The following is an 18,068-nucleotide window of genomic DNA, read 5'->3' as shown; positions in this document are numbered from 1 at the left end:
TGAGCGGGCTGGCTATGGACGCGTAATTTTGAATATACCTGCGGTAATATCCCGTCAACCCGAGGAAGCTGCGTATCTCACGGAGAGTCGCTGGGGTTTGGAAGTCCTGTACAGCTCTTACGTTTTCAGGATCTGGGCCGATTCCTTCAGCGGATACCATGTGACCTAGATAACGAATTTCACGGGCCGCGAAATTGCACTTGGTAGGGTTCAGTGTGAGCCCAGCTTCTCTGATGGCCTGTAGAACATGTGTTAGTCTGCTTTGGTGTTCTTCGAAAGTCGGGGCGTGTGTCACTATGTCATCGAGGTACACCAACGCCATGGTCCATTTTAGGGAGCCCAGCATCCGGCCCACGAGGCGCTGGAATGTGGCTGGGGCGTTGGTTAGTCCGAAGGGCATCCACCGAAATTGATAGAGTCCGTCAGGCGTGACGAAAGCAGTCTTCTCTCGGTCTTCTGGTGCAACACCCACCTGCCAGTATCTGTTTTTCAAGTCCAGTGAGGTGAAATATCTTGATCCCCCAAGTCGGTCAAGTACGTCATCGATGCGGGGTAAGGGGTAGACGTCTCTCTTGGTAGTAGCATTTAGTCGACGGTAATCAACGCAGAAGCGCCAGGTACCATCTCGGCGTTTAACTAAGACAACTGGAGCAGACCAGGGACTTTGTGACATTTCGATGATATCATTTTACAGCATTTCCTCCACTTGTTTCTTAAATATCTGTCGCTCGTTTTGGGACACACGGTACGGCTGGGCATGGATAGGTGGGTGATTTCCTGTGTCGATGGTATGTTCTACTACATCCGTTTTCCCCAGGCTCTCAGTGGTGACCGAAAAACAGTCCTTGAAGGCAAAAAGTAGGTCGGTGAGTGCTTGGCGTTGATCGGGTGTAAGGTGCTCGCCCATCTTGATGGATTGTATGATTTCCCGAAAGTCATCCACAACGCCGTCGCCAAACTTCCCGAGAGTCAGGATGCAGGACGGTTCTACTGTGCTAGTGGTGTTTGGTTCGGTATATTCGACCTCTGTGTTTGGTTCGGTATATTCAACCTCTGTGTTTGGTTCGGTATATTCGACCTCTGTGTTTGGTTCGGTATATTCGACCTCTGTGTATTGACTCAATACTTGGCCACGTTTTACCAACAGGTTCTCCGCATCGGGATTCACAAGGAGTATCGAGGCTTCTCCATGGTTGACGGGAGTTAGGGCGGCCGGACTAAATAAAACCTAGCCCGGCTTCGACCACATCGTTCTTTCGGTTAGGATAGTGCCACTTGGTAATATTTGAGTCTGGGATTTGACACGTATCCACATTCCACTTTGGGCTGGGATTGTTAGGCTATGGCAACTGACAAGACATAGAGGGAGAGAGGATTGCCCCGGCTCTGTAATGTCGACGATGGGGTGCTCGAGGAAGGGGGAGCCATAATGTCCTGGTTCTTCGTAGGGACTGAATCCGGCTCGGTAGTGTTTGTGTTTTGGTTATTGTTGTCGGTCCTGAACTCGGCTGCAGGCTCGATAGGCTGTAGGGGTGCTGTAGGTTCCTCGACTGGGCGAAGGATAGTAACTTCTATGTGTCCGTTAGGGAGATAGTTAATAATGGCATTGTGCTTTGCGCACCAGTCAGACCCATGAAGCATTGGGTAAAGCGCGTTCGGTACGATGAGAAAGTCTACGTCGCAATAAGGCTCGTGAGCTCGCAGCTCGAGTCCAAGCGGTAAATGTCCGCTTGGTATGACCCCGGCTTTATTGAAGGCAATAAGAGGGTTGCCTTCCCACGGTTGCACCAAATCAGTTAGTTTAGTAGCGTGGATAAGTCCTTGGTCAATAACGCACTTCGCGGCACCCGTATCTAGTACACAGTTCACGCGAACGAGTTCGCGCACGGGTATATCTAAGACAGGGACACCATTTACTATCCTTCCTGTGAGTGTTATAATGGGGTTGCGAGGTTGGCTGGACCCTTCCTCCAATAGGGACCGGCCTAGAAGTTTCCCTGTTGGGTAAAGGGGTTGGCGGCGTTACGAACGTCTTGGGAACCGTTGGACTGCGAGGACTGTTGTGGTCGTTGGTTACAATCCCGGGCCCAGTGACCGTAGAGGCCACACCTAGGACATGGTGTACGCGGGCCATTAGTACGTGGTTGAGAGGAGCGCATTGGACGTTGGCTGTCCGATTTGAGTTTCTCAACTTCATCTTTTAGGGTACTGACGACTGATGCAAGATCGCGTATGACGGAAGCCGTTTGCGCGCTGTCATCCGGTGAAGTATTAGTGTTCGGACTTGTTGATGGTATGAGATAGCTGCCAGACGGAGTCGCAAAGAAACGGGGTCCATTGCTGAGGGTGTGTGCCGCCACGGGAGTAGCAGCAAAGTTGCCATTGGCGAAATGTTGGCTATAGTTCGGCGCGAAACCGGGGGTGAGAAAGGGCGGGGCGGCGGAATGTTGTTGGTACGCGGCGTTGGTATCGTACGGATGAAGGCCGGCGGTCCAAGAGGCGCGATCGGCAGCTTCTAAGGAATTCCCCACACGGAGTAGCTCGCTCGTCGTTGTGCAGGTGGGAGAAGCGCTCAAAATGGCGGCATGTGAGCGATTTTGCATTCCGGCGATGATGTATTTCAACGTGGCAGGGGCATCTGACGCGAGGTCTCCCTTTAGGCATAAATGTAGTTTCGCCTATAAGTAAGAGGCAAATGGCTCACCCGGCTGTTGGGCACGTAATCTCATTTCAAGTAACCAGTCGTCGGTAGTTTTTGAGTCCGGAAAGGCGTGAAGGAAGGCCGTTTTCCAGGCGGGCCACGTGGTGTGTTCGTGGCCGAAGGTTTTTTGCCAAAAATGAGTGGGCTGCCCACGATGAAATATCCGGGGGAAATCGTGACTTTCATCGCATCATCCCAACGAAACTGATCAGCTAATCGTTGAAAGCCTTCGATCCAGTCTTTAGCGCTTTTGTTAGGGTTAGCCCCGAAGGGAACGATATGAGTAAAACCGTTAGCCGGAGGCATCACGGGGGTAGGCGGCACAGAATTGGCGCGTCGGACTTCGGCCATTAGGCTATTAACGCTTTGTACGTACTGCGTGAGAGGGTTTTCTTCGGCCATCTTGGTTCGTTTGTTTGTTTTGCGTTTCGTTCCTTCTTTAGCGGTCCCAGCAGGGCTTGAACGAGAAACGGGGATCCGTGATTTTATTGGGCGATCCACGATGACAATTAAGTTAATCCACAGCGGTGTATGGTATGGTAGGGAGAACGGTAGGGCGGTCGAGAAAGGCAACGAGGGATAATTAATTTCGATCCCACTTCTGCCACCAAAAATGCAACGCGTAACGGTTGGAAGTATGTACGAGACGGGGAGAGTTTCGATTAATAACTAATTTTAATGTTGTTGTATAACGGAATACATAATTGATACACAAAATAAAAATAAGAGTGAAAAAATATACGGTGAACTTAGTAGGCGCGAGAAAGGACTGGAGGGGTTCCTAGTCGAGGGCGAACTGCCCGTCGAGAGTCCACAAAAAAGGAGGGAGAGGTAAAGGGTTGTTATTGTGGATAAAACGTGTTTGTCGAAGGGAGTGACGTGATGGAAAAATAACGGAGGCCCGGTGGTCTTCTTAGGGTTAGAAAGGTAGCAAGGTAGTGTAAAGGTGAATGTGTGTGGGGAGGGGGTGGGGAGGGGATGCGGCTAGGAAGATGCTTGCAATATATAAACCAAAAAATTTTACAATTTGATCAGTAGAAAGAATATTAAGGTAAGGGTCACTGGTCCTAAGGACCAGTTTATTTTTTATAGACGTTAGGGGTCACTAATCCTGAGGACCAGTTTATAAAAACCACTTATTTCTAAGCCTTTACACTACAGACCTTGTATTTCTAATGGGACCGGTAATACCGCAACACTGATCCGAAAAACCAAGATGGTAATTGTTTGGACCTATCGGGTCAGGACATTGGAGGACCAAACATACCGTGGTGTCACCTGTCGAACGTTAAAGCGATCTTCACCACTATACACACCATGACCTACTCAAGCTGACAATCTTTGAAAACTCAACTTTGAGGAACTTCCGGTCTCTTTAGATATAGGGTTGGTACTGGTAATTGGGAACACTTTTTACAAATCTTTGAATAACTTTGGTGGCGCTAACGTTAGACACCTGAAACTTTCAGGACATGAAATTTGATTCTTTAGACACAATTCGCTATGATTTCAGCTCTTTAACTCTTTTAAATTTTGCACAATATCCTATTTCCTAAACCCCTTAGAGGACCCCAAATGTGAACAATCGCTGGTAAATGGGAACACCCTGACTCTAAATAGTGAACGCGGGACCCAAATGGGAACACCAATGCTAATCAAATGGGAGGAATAAAAAAGGCCCTAGGAAAAAAGCTACCAATACGTAGGGCCTAAATTCATGCACCTGGATTAAAGTTTACGCAGATTTGATAAGTGATAATAGGATAATATAGTTAAAAACAATACCTGAGTCAAAATAATCACTAATTTGTTGAGAAGTCACATTTTATTCGCCTCTAGCATAACAGCTGACTCGGTTTGCCGTTTTCCCGCCCAATACGTAGTGGTAGCTATGGCCCTCTTACGGCTAAATTGAAAACTTTGCTAAAGGCGCGAAATTTGAGTATTTTTTGGGTCAATGATGTATTTTAAAGTTAATATTATCCGAAAGTAGCTTGTTTACACCACTTTTACGTTTAATCTTTTAGTAAAATAGCTTAAAAATGATTCTAATTATCCTCGAAACGTCGTGTTCCCATTTGCAATTTTTACTTGGTTTTTTCCAACTCTATTTTTGAATCGAATTCCGAATCGAAACGAGAGATTTTAATATCAATTTTATAGCTAAAAACGTGATCTATCTAATGGTTAAAGGTTTGTTATCGTGGGATTATTGTAACTCTCGCTAAAGCTTATTCCCCGACGGTATTGTATCAAGAAACACCTAAAATTGGCATCAACTTAAGTTGATGAGTCCGAGTTGGTGCGTATATTGGTCCGTATCTTTCATCCACGTATTCCTACAATATTCGGACCATTTTTATCGTAATCCTCGATATTCAATCTACAAATTGAGCCCTTTTAAAAGGAATTGGAGCCATCCAAAAATTTGTTACAAAATTTTAAAGAAAAAGTGTTCCCAATTAGAATCGTTCCCAATTACCGGTACCAACCCTACAGGGTCTTTCAGTGTCGCAGCTAAGTAGTAGAATTACAGTAGTTAGTCTCGTTTCCTAGCAAAATGCCAACCTATTCTAACCAGGACAAATTGGACAGCACGTTTATTTTGGGTGAAAGTCGCGGTAACGTTCAACTAATGGCAGTGCTTTTTGCCGAACGGTCTCCACACCGACAACATTCGGGTGCGAGCATCTCGAGATTTCGGTAGTGCAAGATCGTGAAAGTAGAAGAGACTGTATAGTCTGTAATGAGGATAGAGTCTTTGACATCGTAGATAGTTTTGAAGCCAATCTCATGCTAGTAGTAGAGCGGTGGAACATGAAGTTGCACTAAGCCATTCTACTATTCGTGCCAGTTTACAAGGGCATTACTACCGGCATAATCATATCCCCCTACATCAAGCCTTAACGGACGAGAAGTACTTAAGACGGCAATACCATTAGTCTTACCATGCGTCATGAGTTTAGTGGTTGCAAATGTAATGTTAGACACGGACAATCCTCTGGAAGAGTGCCTCAACCACAATGGTAGACACTTTGAATAATTACGTTGAGTTGTTTACCAAACAGTTTAGATGTTGCAATTTGAGACTCAGGTTCTAAGAGATTAAGACTAATCGTAGGACTGTGCTTTAATATATTTTGTTGCATTCAGGCATACAATAAAACATGAATTCTAAACATTTATCTACACCCTGTATAATTTAGCATGACATCTCCCGTTGGCAGTATTGGGGTTTTACATAAAGGAAGCTGTTGGTCTGATCTCGACAACACTGTATATACAGTGTACGAAACAAATATTTTTCTTCCATATTTCAAATACCGTCGTTTTTAAACTTCTTTCATAAATAAAGTACAACATCATTTGCTTATCGAAATCAATGTTTTTGAATATAAGTTAAATGTAATTAACGATACTTAAGTACTTCTTTAAGCAATTAGAAATAGATGAACCCCAAATGTATGACGGTAAAGCAAAAATAAAATTATTCAAATTTTAATTACAACAAGACTGAAGTAACAGATATTATAAAAAAACGTCTTGGTTTGGACCAAGGCGGAAAAAACAAACGATATGTGTGAGGTTTATCATTTGACTGAAGTTCAGATATTGCAATTGTTTTAGTTATTTTTATCCATTTAATCCTTAATCAATATTAAATTCAATCAACTGATTTTACTGTTAATCGATACATTCCCTCTAAATTAATTGAAAAAATTACATATCTACGCTTTTTCAAGAACAATTACATATCTACGCTTTTTCAAGAACAATTACATTTTCCGAAAACATTTTATCATGAAATTAACTATTTTGAAGGGATTTCGTGTCGTTGCTCACTAACTTTTAAGCACCTTGACGTACATAGTTTTAATTGTTGCTGGCTTAACAAATTTTCAAGTTTGCACCAAAAAAGTTTAAATCTGTAGTAAGTTTCTGAGAAGACGGATGTTAGAGAAAATATGGTAAAGAACTTTTTTTCTCAAACTATTTTATAAACTAATGTCGTCTTCTTAAGACAAAGCAACAATTTTTTTCCTGTGTGGTTTCGTTTAGTAGGTGGCTCTCTGTAGCACAGGAAAAATATGATATCGTAGCCTAGCACTAGTGAACAAGTTTGACGATTTTATGCCGCTTCCATCGCCAAGTGAAGAGTTTGGTTACCTCGATACTTCTAGTCCCTTATCTTACTTCTGATATAACCAAAGGTAAGGGTAAAGATTACATAAAAAGAAATACTTCTCAGGAGTCAGTACCAATGACTTGTTATATTCATTTTCATGCGGAAATAATATAAGTATACACATTATTCATTACCAGTTATACGAAGGTCACACTTTACTCCGACCCCTCTTCCTCAATTTTCCCAATATAAAAAATTTTAAAAGCACCAGTGGTTCAAGTGTATGGGTCATCTGAGCCGTCGCAACACACTCAGTCAATAATACCATATAGTTCGAAACCTTTTCACATTAGTGACTCTCCGGACTTTCCCGCCATCCTTAATAACCTAAAACTATAAAACATTCGTGTACATGAATGATTATGGTTGTGACTTGTCACTCGCTAGCGCCTGAAGGACCGATCACTCAGTGTAATTTGTGTACATTTGTAAGTGAGTAGAACATTTTAAAAATTACATACAGAGAAACTAAAACACAAGGGTGATGCCGCCATTGGGGTCTTCTCTCTCTCTCTCTCTCTCTCTCTCTCTCTCGCCTAGATGCACCGCTATAGGCAGTGCTAGTTGACTAGCCTCCTGCCCGTAGTGAACTTTGGAACCGTCTGGCGGTGACCCTTGGTGCGAGGGAGAATACCCCAATGGTGGCCGTGCCCCTGTGTGTTTTCCGAAATGGTCTTTAAGCGTGCTAAAATTATTACGCGTAATACGTAACCGGTGTACAAGTAGCGCCAACAATGTAGAAAAGGGTGGTGACGTTTCAAATGAAGACTGAGTTATGACCAAGAAATTCTAAAGCACGGAGAGGGAAATTGCAGTGCAATCTTTTCTTCATAGAGGCGATAATAGAAATGTAGCATTTCGATTAAATATTTACATTTTCCTTTCGAATTATGTCAAAGTTTGCTTGCTCTTTTTAGAAAGTCAATATAATATTTCAAATATTCTATGATGATTCCTCAACACGTACTCCCTTCAAAATAATTAATTTCATGATAAAATGTTTTCGGAAAATGTAAATGTTCTTGAAAAAGCGTAGATATGTAATTTTTTAAATTAATTTAGAGGGAATGGATCGATTAACAGTAAAATCAGTTGATTGAATTTAGTATTGATTAAGGATTAAATGGATAAAAATAAGTAAAACAATTGCAATATCTGAAACTTCAGTCAAATGATAAACCTCACACATATCGTTTGTTTTTTCGGCCTTGGTCCAAACCAAGACTTTTTTTATAATCGTAATAGCTATTTGGTTACAATTGTGCCCATTTCTGCTTTAAAATAAATTTCAGTTTTTAAAGTGTACAAGAACGTTTTTGAACATTTATAATTTTTTTCTCGGTCGAATTTTTCCTCTCTGAGTGACGATGACTTCACGGAGAGGTATTATACTGAACGTCTCTGTCTGTGTGTCTGTCACTATGTTCCCAATTGGCAAATCGGAGCAATTTTATTAGCAATATCCGGACAGCGTTCGCGGCTCACAGGAAGCAATATTAACTCCTTTTCCATTATCATCGTTAGGGTTAAGATGTACGCGGCGATCGGTACATTCATTAATGGTAGAGAATATGCAGCCAGTATGGCGTAATTCAAGATGGCGGCCACTCAAGGGGGAGGAGTCGAGTTTTCCCGATCTCCTCTTTTTATCTGTCAATATCGGCCACTCAAGGGGGAGGAGTCGGGTTTTTTCGATCTCCTCTCTTTACCTGTCAATATTTGATTGATAGATTATATAGGCTTATAACAAAAGATGGTTTTGTAGGAATAAAGACCATAATATAAAGTAAAAAGTTATTTTATTTTCTTTAAAAGTATAGGTTCTAATATTAAAGATATTTTTTCAATTTTCATTTTAAAATGCATTTCATTTATTCTAAAATAATTCCTTCTATCTTCGTAAGGAAGAAGATAAATTTTAATATTATTTTTAAATCTTACGTATGTCATTAAGCCTTTCTTTGATATACAAAGCATTAAGTTGTTTTCTAACGTAGAGTTCCAAAACTAATCTTTCGAGATCTTTAGTTTTGACTTTAAAGGTATGATAAGTTTCTTCCGTGTTTTCTTGGGATTTTTCAGGCGTTTTTTCTTCAGTCTTGATTTTTATATTTTTAGTGTACGTTTCTGTCTCATCAATGGTAAAGGGTATGTTTTTAGTAGGTCTACCTCGGATAAAATTACATTTGGGGAAATGTTTTAAATGTTCTTCGTAAGGGTTATCGGTCGGTTTCCAGGCTAGCAAAATCCCGTTGCATTCGAAACATTGAGCTAGATCATCGGTATGTAACGAATAAAAACCCGCGCTGCTTAAAGCTTTTTTATAGTTTTCATCTTGGGGCCAGGAGTAAAAAGAGTGATACCTTTGCAGCTCGGAGTTCATGATGCTGAATGAATATGATGATAGGTTTATCTGAGTTATATCCCCCTAAATTTACTACCCCCGCCCCCTTTTTTTACCCCCCCCCCTCTTTTTACCTTCCCCCTCCTTTAATATACGAAATAAAAGAAAACAAAATTTAAAAAAAGGGTGACACATTTATTTTTTTTTAAAAAATTACAAAGAGTATTTGTTAACAAAAGGATTATTCTTTACGGGCGCGCTTCAACATGTTTGTAACAATGATGTCATTTTTCAAGCAATCTCGTCCAAACTGCTTCATGAATGATTTATGGCTCTTTCTTTTTGTTCTTTGTATTATATACATAATACAGTATAGTCCGCATGTCGAACTTGACAGGCTTTGAAGTCTTCTTTTGTTAAAGGACCATTTTCTTGAATTTCTTTTAACAAATTCTTTAATCGAAGGGAGAAAGTTTCCTAAAGCCAAGGAGTCAAAGTAATACCCTCTTCTGTTTCCATCGAAGTAAAGGCTTACCCAATGGGATCCGTCTTTATAGTGATTGTCTAAATTTATTATAATGGATGAAGGAAACTTGTCAATTTTTTCGGGTAATAAATCACTTGGGTAAACACCTAGGAAATGTGGCGTGAATCGTAGAAAGCGTGTTATCTGATCGGCGTTCATTATTTGTTTAACAAACGATTGACACGTTTCTATTTTTATCTATTTGTAACAAAGCTTGGAATTCGGCTAATACGATACAGCTAAGAGTAGTGGGTGTGGGTTTTGCAAATCCCAATTCTAATCTTAATTGTCCTTGCTTCGTAGGGCTCCAATGATCAGAATGACTCGCGTAACCGTCAGGTGTTAAGTCTAAACAGTATATGGCGTAACCCGAGGCAAAGTCATCCATAGATATATTGTTCCCCTTGTCATTGTAGTGAGAGTTTGACCCCGAAAATAAAGTGTAATAGCTTCGGACAAATTGCTTTTTACTGTAGTTGGGTCTTAAGGCTTTGGATGGGTATTGTTCGGAATTGATGAATGCTGCTAGATGATTGACATCCCAATGTCCAAAGTCGAAGGGGTTACTATCCAATGTTCCATTGTAAGCGGTATGCTTTACAATAGCAACTGTAATCCGTGAGGGTTGGGTACCCAGGTAGATGTTTCCGATTGATGTGTTTAAGATATTAGGCGAGATTGTAAATATTTTAGTTTCCGTTCTAGTGTAACTATATTGGGCTGGTTTAATACTTAAGGCTTGTTCATGAGCAATTAGAATTTTAGGGGCTAATTGCAACTGGCGTGGCTAAACCATTTGTATTGTTATCAATGGAATCTGTATTTGGAGTGATTTATGACTCACACAAACGTGTTAAGACATTCCATCGGCTTTTTTATTTATACGTAACCATGTTCAGACGTTCTATGGTAGATCGTGAAAGATAGGCTTATGCTATTTTAGGCTTATTCTATGGTAGATCCTGGTAGGCCTATATGCTGTATTAGTTCTTGAAAGATAGGCTTTTGCTAGGTATATTCTTTGGTAAATGCTGACAAAATATAGTCTTATGCTAGGTTATTCTATGGTAGATCCTAAAGAAAGATAGGCTTCTGCTAAGTTATTCTATGTTCGATCAGGAATGATTGGTCTATGCTAGGTTATTCTATGCTAGATCCTGAAACACAGGCTTATGCTAGGTTATTCTAGTTGTATAGGTTGAAGAATCAGAGTTTGATTACTAACGGTTTTTCATACGATTACTACTAAAATACACATGAATATTGATTAAAATACTGGCATTTATATAAAACTACCTAAAAGACACGATTTTTACCCTGCACAAGTGTCTTATTAGAAATTAATACTGAATTCCATACGAATATTACTAAACTACAAGGGATTTATATAAAATACATGCAAAAGTTATAGCTGAATTCTGGCTAAAATACACATGAATATTTATTAAAATACTGGCGTTTCCTTAATACTACCTAAAAAACACCAATTTTACCATACACTAGTGGCTTATTATAAACTAATGCTGAATTTCATACAAATGATACTAAATTACAAGGGATTTATATACATTACATGCAAAAGTTATAGCTGACTACTACTAAAATACACATGAATATTTATTAAAATATTGGCATTTCCTTAATACTACCTAAAAAACACCAATTTTACCATACACTAGTGGCTTATTATAAACTAATGCTGAATTTCATACAAATGATACTAAATTACAAGGGATTTATATACATTACATGCAAAAATTATAGCTGACTACTACTAAAATACACATGAATATTGATTAAAATACTGGCATTTATATAATCCTCCCAAAAAAAAAAAACAATTTTACCCTGCACTAACGAATACGGAATTTCATACGAATATTACTAAACTACAAGGGATTTATATAAAATACATGCAAAAGTTATAGCTGAATACAGGCTAAAATACACATGAATATGGATTAAAATACAAACATTGTTATAATGCAAAGTGAAACATGCCCTTTTTTATGAAGCAAAAGTTGATTTATATTAACTATGATGCTTCCACAATTCTATTTCATCTCGAAAGTCACTGCTGTACCTGATTTAAACCTCTGGTGAATCATCTTTCCAATTGTAACACGGGCACAAGTCCTTAATTCGGTATTTAAACTCACCGCACAGAGTACAAAAGTTTCGCTCGTCAAGAAGATGTCTTCGCTTTTTTTGGGTCGACATACGGATAAGGTTTTTAGACTGAACTAAAACACAACGTCTGAAGTGCGCACAATCACGTGATGTGCAGAAATAATTTAATTGGCTGCAGTCAGGCACGTCTTTTAAAGTCCCATCACAATGAGGGCAGTGTAGATGACTCGTACGTGGCATGGGGACATACCCTAGTTTTTTGAGGTTTCCATGAACATTTTCGGCCATACCGAAAGAGACGTGGTCAGATGAATGAAATATACCGGAATATTGCTTATTATGCTAAAAAACTTACCGATCTGAACATTTCAGAGTAAAGTATACACGAATATGGCTAGACCGTTTCATATGTTTTCTATTTAGCACACATTTTAAGGGACATTTTTACAAAAAAAAAGATGTAGATACTCAAAGTCAACTAGTACAGATTTCATGTTATCTAGAAGGTAGTTTCCTAAATGATGATTCTCCAAATGGTTGGAGAGCGGTTTATATACTTTTCAAAGTCCTTTCACTAAGTATATTAGCTATAGAATATAAATCACATGACGGAGGGGGGGGGGGGGGTGGCATGCTGAAACACGTATGACAATAGCTCTTAAGAGGTCCAATCGTTGTCCAAAAATTGATAGTAGGTATAACAATAGAACTGTGTTTTCGACAGAAGGTTAAAAATGCAGAGACAACAATCTCTTTTTAATGTCAGGCGGTCAAACATTCTTCACAAAAGGTATATTGACAGATGTCTTAAAAGGGGATGTAAAGGTAAATAATGAAAAATACGCCTACAATCAAACCATACAATTCAACAAAAGGATTAATTATAACAAAGGAATTGATGCGTCATTCTATTAGTGGGTTTTACGACAGTAAACTTTGGTCTCCGAAGATGCATTGTTAAGAAAAAATTTCTTCAATCAATCAAATATAGACAGGTCTATTGAAATGCTAGGAGTAATAGACAAATAGGTCAAGATTACTATTGTATAATTTATTTACTGGTAAACTATTATGGAGTCAAGTACAAAAAAGTCGTCAAGAATACGTCAGATCTTGGAGATTAACCCTCCAAAAACTACTTATTGTATTATTTATTTTATTGATTTTAGGGGTACTGGAATTCCTTAATCTCTGGTTTCTGAATGTTGACATAAAAATACGCTTACAGTCTAACAATAGGACAGTCAAGGTCAATAGAGTAATTCGCAAAGCACCAAGGGCGAAGGCATCTTCATTTATAGTATTTATAATAAAAGAATTTAGCTTGAATAAGAAAAATATATCGTTGAATTGTTCAATCAAATATTGACAGGCCTATTTTTTTTAAAAAAATGGGTGAGTAATCCATAGGAATATAATCAACAGGGAAGGGGGAAAAGTATTGGATAAATAAGATGATCGTATAGTTGTTCAATTTATCTATCCATAGATCACTAGGTAGAGTAGGATGGAAGCACCTTACGTATAACCAAAGGAGAAAATGTAATAGATAATAGCTAGGCATCCTAAAATACAATGGAACTGAAGGGTGGAGAAGCCGAGAAGATATATTCAGCAGGGGGAAGGTGTGGAGGATGTTCGACAAATAAGATCTAACCATAGATTAATAGGTTGAATTGTAGAATGACGATCCCTTAAGTATAACACAAGGAGAAAATGTATTAGACAAATCACAAAATGTTACTGTTTCGTGTATTCTGTTATATAACCATTTATAAAATCAATATCAGTTATAAAAGTATACAAAAACATTTTTTGATAATTTTTTTAAACTTTAATTTTTTATAATTTTTTTCTTAACTTTAATTTAAACTTTTTTCCTTAACTTTATTTTAAACTTTTTTCATTTCTTTTCTTAACTTTATTTTAAACTTTTTTCATTTCTTTTCTTAACTTTATTTTAAACTAATTTTTTAACAAAATACTTTTCAAACACATCTGCACAGATTTTTTCTGGTTTTTAGTACTTTTTTCCTTTTTTAAACATTGTAATAACTATCAAAGACTTTCGTTGTTGAATATAACGATAATCTTTATTAAAGTGTATTAGATATGCAAATTTATTATAATATCGCCAATCTAAAAGAACATATTCTTAAAGATAGTGTAAAATTATCAAATTTGCAGGAGGAAAAAATGGTGAAGAAGGGCAAGTCCGACTTCAGGTTGAAGGCGGTTATCCCTCCCTCTGTAGAGGGAGGGATAATACACTTGCCCTTCTTCACCATTTTTTCCTCCTGCAAATTTGATAATTTTACACTATCTTTAAGAATATGTTCTTTTAGATTGGCGATATTATAATAAATTTGCATATCTAATACACTTTAATAAAGATTATCGTTATATTCAACAACGAAAGTCTTTGATAGTTATTACAATGTTTAAAAAAGGAAAAAAGTACTAAAAACCAGAAAAAATCTGTGCAGATGTGTTTGAAAAGTATTTTGTTAAAAAATTAGTTTAAAATAAAGTTAAGAAAAGAAATGAAAAAAGTTTAAAATAAAGTTAAGAAAAGAAATGAAAAAAGTTTAAAATAAAGTTAAGGAAAAAAGTTTAAATTAAAGTTAAGAAAAAAATTATAAAAAATTAAAGTTTAAAAAAATTATCAAAAAATGTTTTTGTATACTTTTATAACTGATATTGATTTTATAAATGGTTATATAACAGAATACACGAAACAGTAACATTTTGTGATTTGTCTAATACATTTTCTCCTTGTGTTATACTTAAGGGATCGTCATTCTACAATTCAACCTATTAATCTATGGTTAGATCTTATTTGTCGAACATCCTCCACACCTTCCCCCTGCTGAATATATCTTCTCGGCTTCTCCACCCTTCAGTTCCATTGTATTTTAGGATGCCTAGCTATTATCTATTACATTTTCTCCTTTGGTTATACGTAAGGTGCTTCCATCCTACTCTACCTAGTGATCTATGGATAGATAAATTGAACAACTATACGATCATCTTATTTATCCAATACTTTTCCCCCTTCCCTGTTGATTATATTCCTATGGATTACTCACCCATTTTTTTAAAAAAAATAGGCCTGTCAATATTTGATTGAACAATTCAACGATATATTTTTCTTATTCAAGCTAAATTCTTTTATTATAAATACTATAAATGAAGATGCCTTCGCCCTTGGTGCTTTGCGAATTACTCTATTGACCTTGACTGTCCTATTGTTAGACTGTAAGCGTATTTTTATGTCAACATTCAGAAACCAGAGATTAAGGAATTCCAGTACCCCTAAAATCAATAAAATAAATAATACAATAAGTAGTTTTTGGAGGGTTAATCTCCAAGATCTGACGTATTCTTGACGACTTTTTTGTACTTGACTCCATAATAGTTTACCAGTAAATAAATTATACAATAGTAATCTTGACCTATTTGTCTATTACTCCTAGCATTTCAATAGACCTGTCTATATTTGATTGATTGAAGAAATTTTTTCTTAACAATGCATCTTCGGAGACCAAAGTTTACTGTCGTAAAACCCACTAATAGAATGACGCATCAATTCCTTTGTTATAATTAATCCTTTTGTTGAATTGTATGGTTTGATTGTAGGCGTATTTTTCATTATTTACCTTTACATCCCCTTTTAAGACATCTGTCAATATACCTTTTGTGAAGAATGTTTGACCGCCTGACATTAAAAAGAGATTGTTGTCTCTGCATTTTTAACCTTCTGTCGAAAACACAGTTCTATTGTTATACCTACTATCAATTTTTGGACAACGATTGGACCTCTTAAGAGCTATTGTCATACGTGTTTCAGCATGCCACCCCCCCCCCCTCCGTCATGTGATTTATATTCTATAGCTAATATACTTAGTGAAAGGACTTTGAAAAGTATATAAACCGCTCTCCAACCATTTGGAGAATCATCATTTAGGAAACTACCTTCTAGATAACATGAAATCTGTACTAGTTGACTTTGAGTATCTACATCTTTTTTTTTGTAAAAATGTCCCTTAAAATGTGTGCTAAATAGAAAACATATGAAACGGTCTAGCCATATTCGTGTATACTTTACTCTGAAATGTTCAGATCGGTAAGTTTTTTAGCATAATAAGCAATATTCCGGTATATTTCATTCATCTGACCACGTCTCTTTCGGTATGGCCGAAAATGTTCATGGAAACCTCAAAAAACTAGGGTATGTCCCCATGCCACGTACGAGTCATCTACACTGCCCTCATTGTGATGGGACTTTAAAAGACGTGCCTGACTGCAGCCAATTAAATTATTTCTGCACATCACGTGATTGTGCGCACTTCAGACGTTGTGTTTTAGTTCAGTCTAAAAACCTTATCCGTATGTCGACCCAAAAAAAGCGAAGACATCTTCTTGACGAGCGAAACTTTTGTACTCTGTGCGGTGAGTTTAAATACCGAATTAAGGACTTGTGCCCGTGTTACAATTGGAAAGATGATTCACCAGAGGTTTAAATCAGGTACAGCAGTGACTTTCGAGATGAAATAGAATTGTGGAAGCATCATAGTTAATATAAATCAACTTTTGCTTCATAAAAAAGGGCATGTTTCACTTTGCATTATAACAATGTTTGTATTTTAATCCATATTCATGTGTATTTTAGCCTGTATTCAGCTATAACTTTTGCATGTATTTTATATAAATCCCTTGTAGTTTAGTAATATTCGTATGAAATTCCGTATTCGTTAGTGCAGGGTAAAATTGTTTTTTTTTTTTGGGAGGATTATATAAATGCCAGTATTTTAATCAATATTCATGTGTATTTTAGTAGTAGTCAGCTATAATTTTTGCATGTAATGTATATAAATCCCTTGTAATTTAGTATCATTTGTATGAAATTCAGCATTAGTTTATAATAAGCCACTAGTGTATGGTAAAATTGGTGTTTTTTAGGTAGTATTAAGGAAATGCCAATATTTTAATAAATATTCATGTGTATTTTAGTAGTAGTCAGCTATAACTTTTGCATGTAATGTATATAAATCCCTTGTAATTTAGTATCATTTGTATGAAATTCAGCATTAGTTTATAATAAGCCACTAGTGTATGGTAAAATTGGTGTTTTTTAGGTAGTATTAAGGAAACGCCAGTATTTTAATAAATATTCATGTGTATTTTAGCCAGAATTCAGCTATAACTTTTGCATGTATTTTATATAAATCCCTTGTAGTTTAGTAATATTCGTATGGAATTCAGTATTAATTTCTAATAAGACACTTGTGCAGGGTAAAAATCGTGTCTTTTAGGTAGTTTTATATAAATGCCAGTATTTTAATCAATATTCATGTGTATTTTAGTAGTAATCGTATGAAAAACCGTTAGTAATCAAACTCTGATTCTTCAACCTATACAACTAGAATAACCTAGCATAAGCCTGTGTTTCAGGATCTAGCATAGAATAACCTAGCATAGACCAATCATTCCTGATCGAACATAGAATAACTTAGCAGAAGCCTATCTTTCTTTAGGATCTACCATAGAATAACCTAGCATAAGACTATATTTTGTCAGCATTTACCAAAGAATATACCTAGCAAAAGCCTATCTTTCAAGAACTAATACAGCATATAGGCCTACCAGGATCTACCATAGAATAAGCCTAAAATAGCATAAGCCTATCTTTCACGATCTACCATAGAACGTCTGAACATGGTTACGTATAAATAAAAAAGCCGATGGAATGTCTTAACACGTTTGTGTGAGTCATAAATCACTCCAAATACAGATTCCATTGATAACAATACAAATGGTTTAGCCACGCCAGTTGCAATTAGCCCCTAAAATTCTAATTGCTCATGAACAAGCCTTAAGTATTAAACCAGCCCAATATAGTTACACTAGAACGGAAACTAAAATATTTACAATCTCGCCTAATATCTTAAACACATCAATCGGAAACATCTACCTGGGTACCCAACCCTCACGGATTACAGTTGCTATTGTAAAGCATACCGCTTACAATGGAACATTGGATAGTAACCCCTTCGACTTTGGACATTGGGATGTCAATCATCTAGCAGCATTCATCAATTCCGAACAATACCCATCCAAAGCCTTAAGACCCAACTACAGTAAAAAGCAATTTGTCCGAAGCTATTACACTTTATTTTCG

At 37.3% G+C, this 18,068-nt stretch overlaps 2 long non-coding RNA genes across 2 annotated transcripts; one reads left to right on the top strand and one right to left on the bottom strand.

The window, feature by feature from the left end:
* Positions 1-11,173: 11,173 nt before the first annotated feature.
* LOC149612280 (uncharacterized) lies at positions 11,174-12,054 on the bottom strand. Its single transcript, XR_016376391.1, has 2 exons — positions 11,917-12,054; positions 11,174-11,840 (listed from the first exon to the last, which is right to left on the bottom strand). It is a non-coding gene; the product is annotated as an uncharacterized LOC149612280 (long non-coding RNA).
* Positions 12,055-16,201: 4,147 nt separating this feature from the next.
* Positions 16,202-17,082, top strand: LOC149612279 (uncharacterized). The gene is made up of 2 exons (XR_016376392.1): positions 16,202-16,339; positions 16,416-17,082. It is a non-coding gene; the product is annotated as an uncharacterized LOC149612279 (long non-coding RNA).
* The last annotated feature ends 986 nt before the right edge of the window (positions 17,083-18,068 follow it).

Source organism: Phalangium opilio, unplaced genomic scaffold, assembly GCF_054372755.1.
Source record: "Phalangium opilio isolate 3A_F unplaced genomic scaffold, DU_Popi_V2 ptg000246l_1, whole genome shotgun sequence".
NCBI classification, from domain to species: domain Eukaryota; kingdom Metazoa; phylum Arthropoda; class Arachnida; order Opiliones; family Phalangiidae; genus Phalangium; species Phalangium opilio.
Note: the sequence above shows the minus strand (reverse complement) of the source record. Positions and strands in the feature narration are given on the sequence as shown.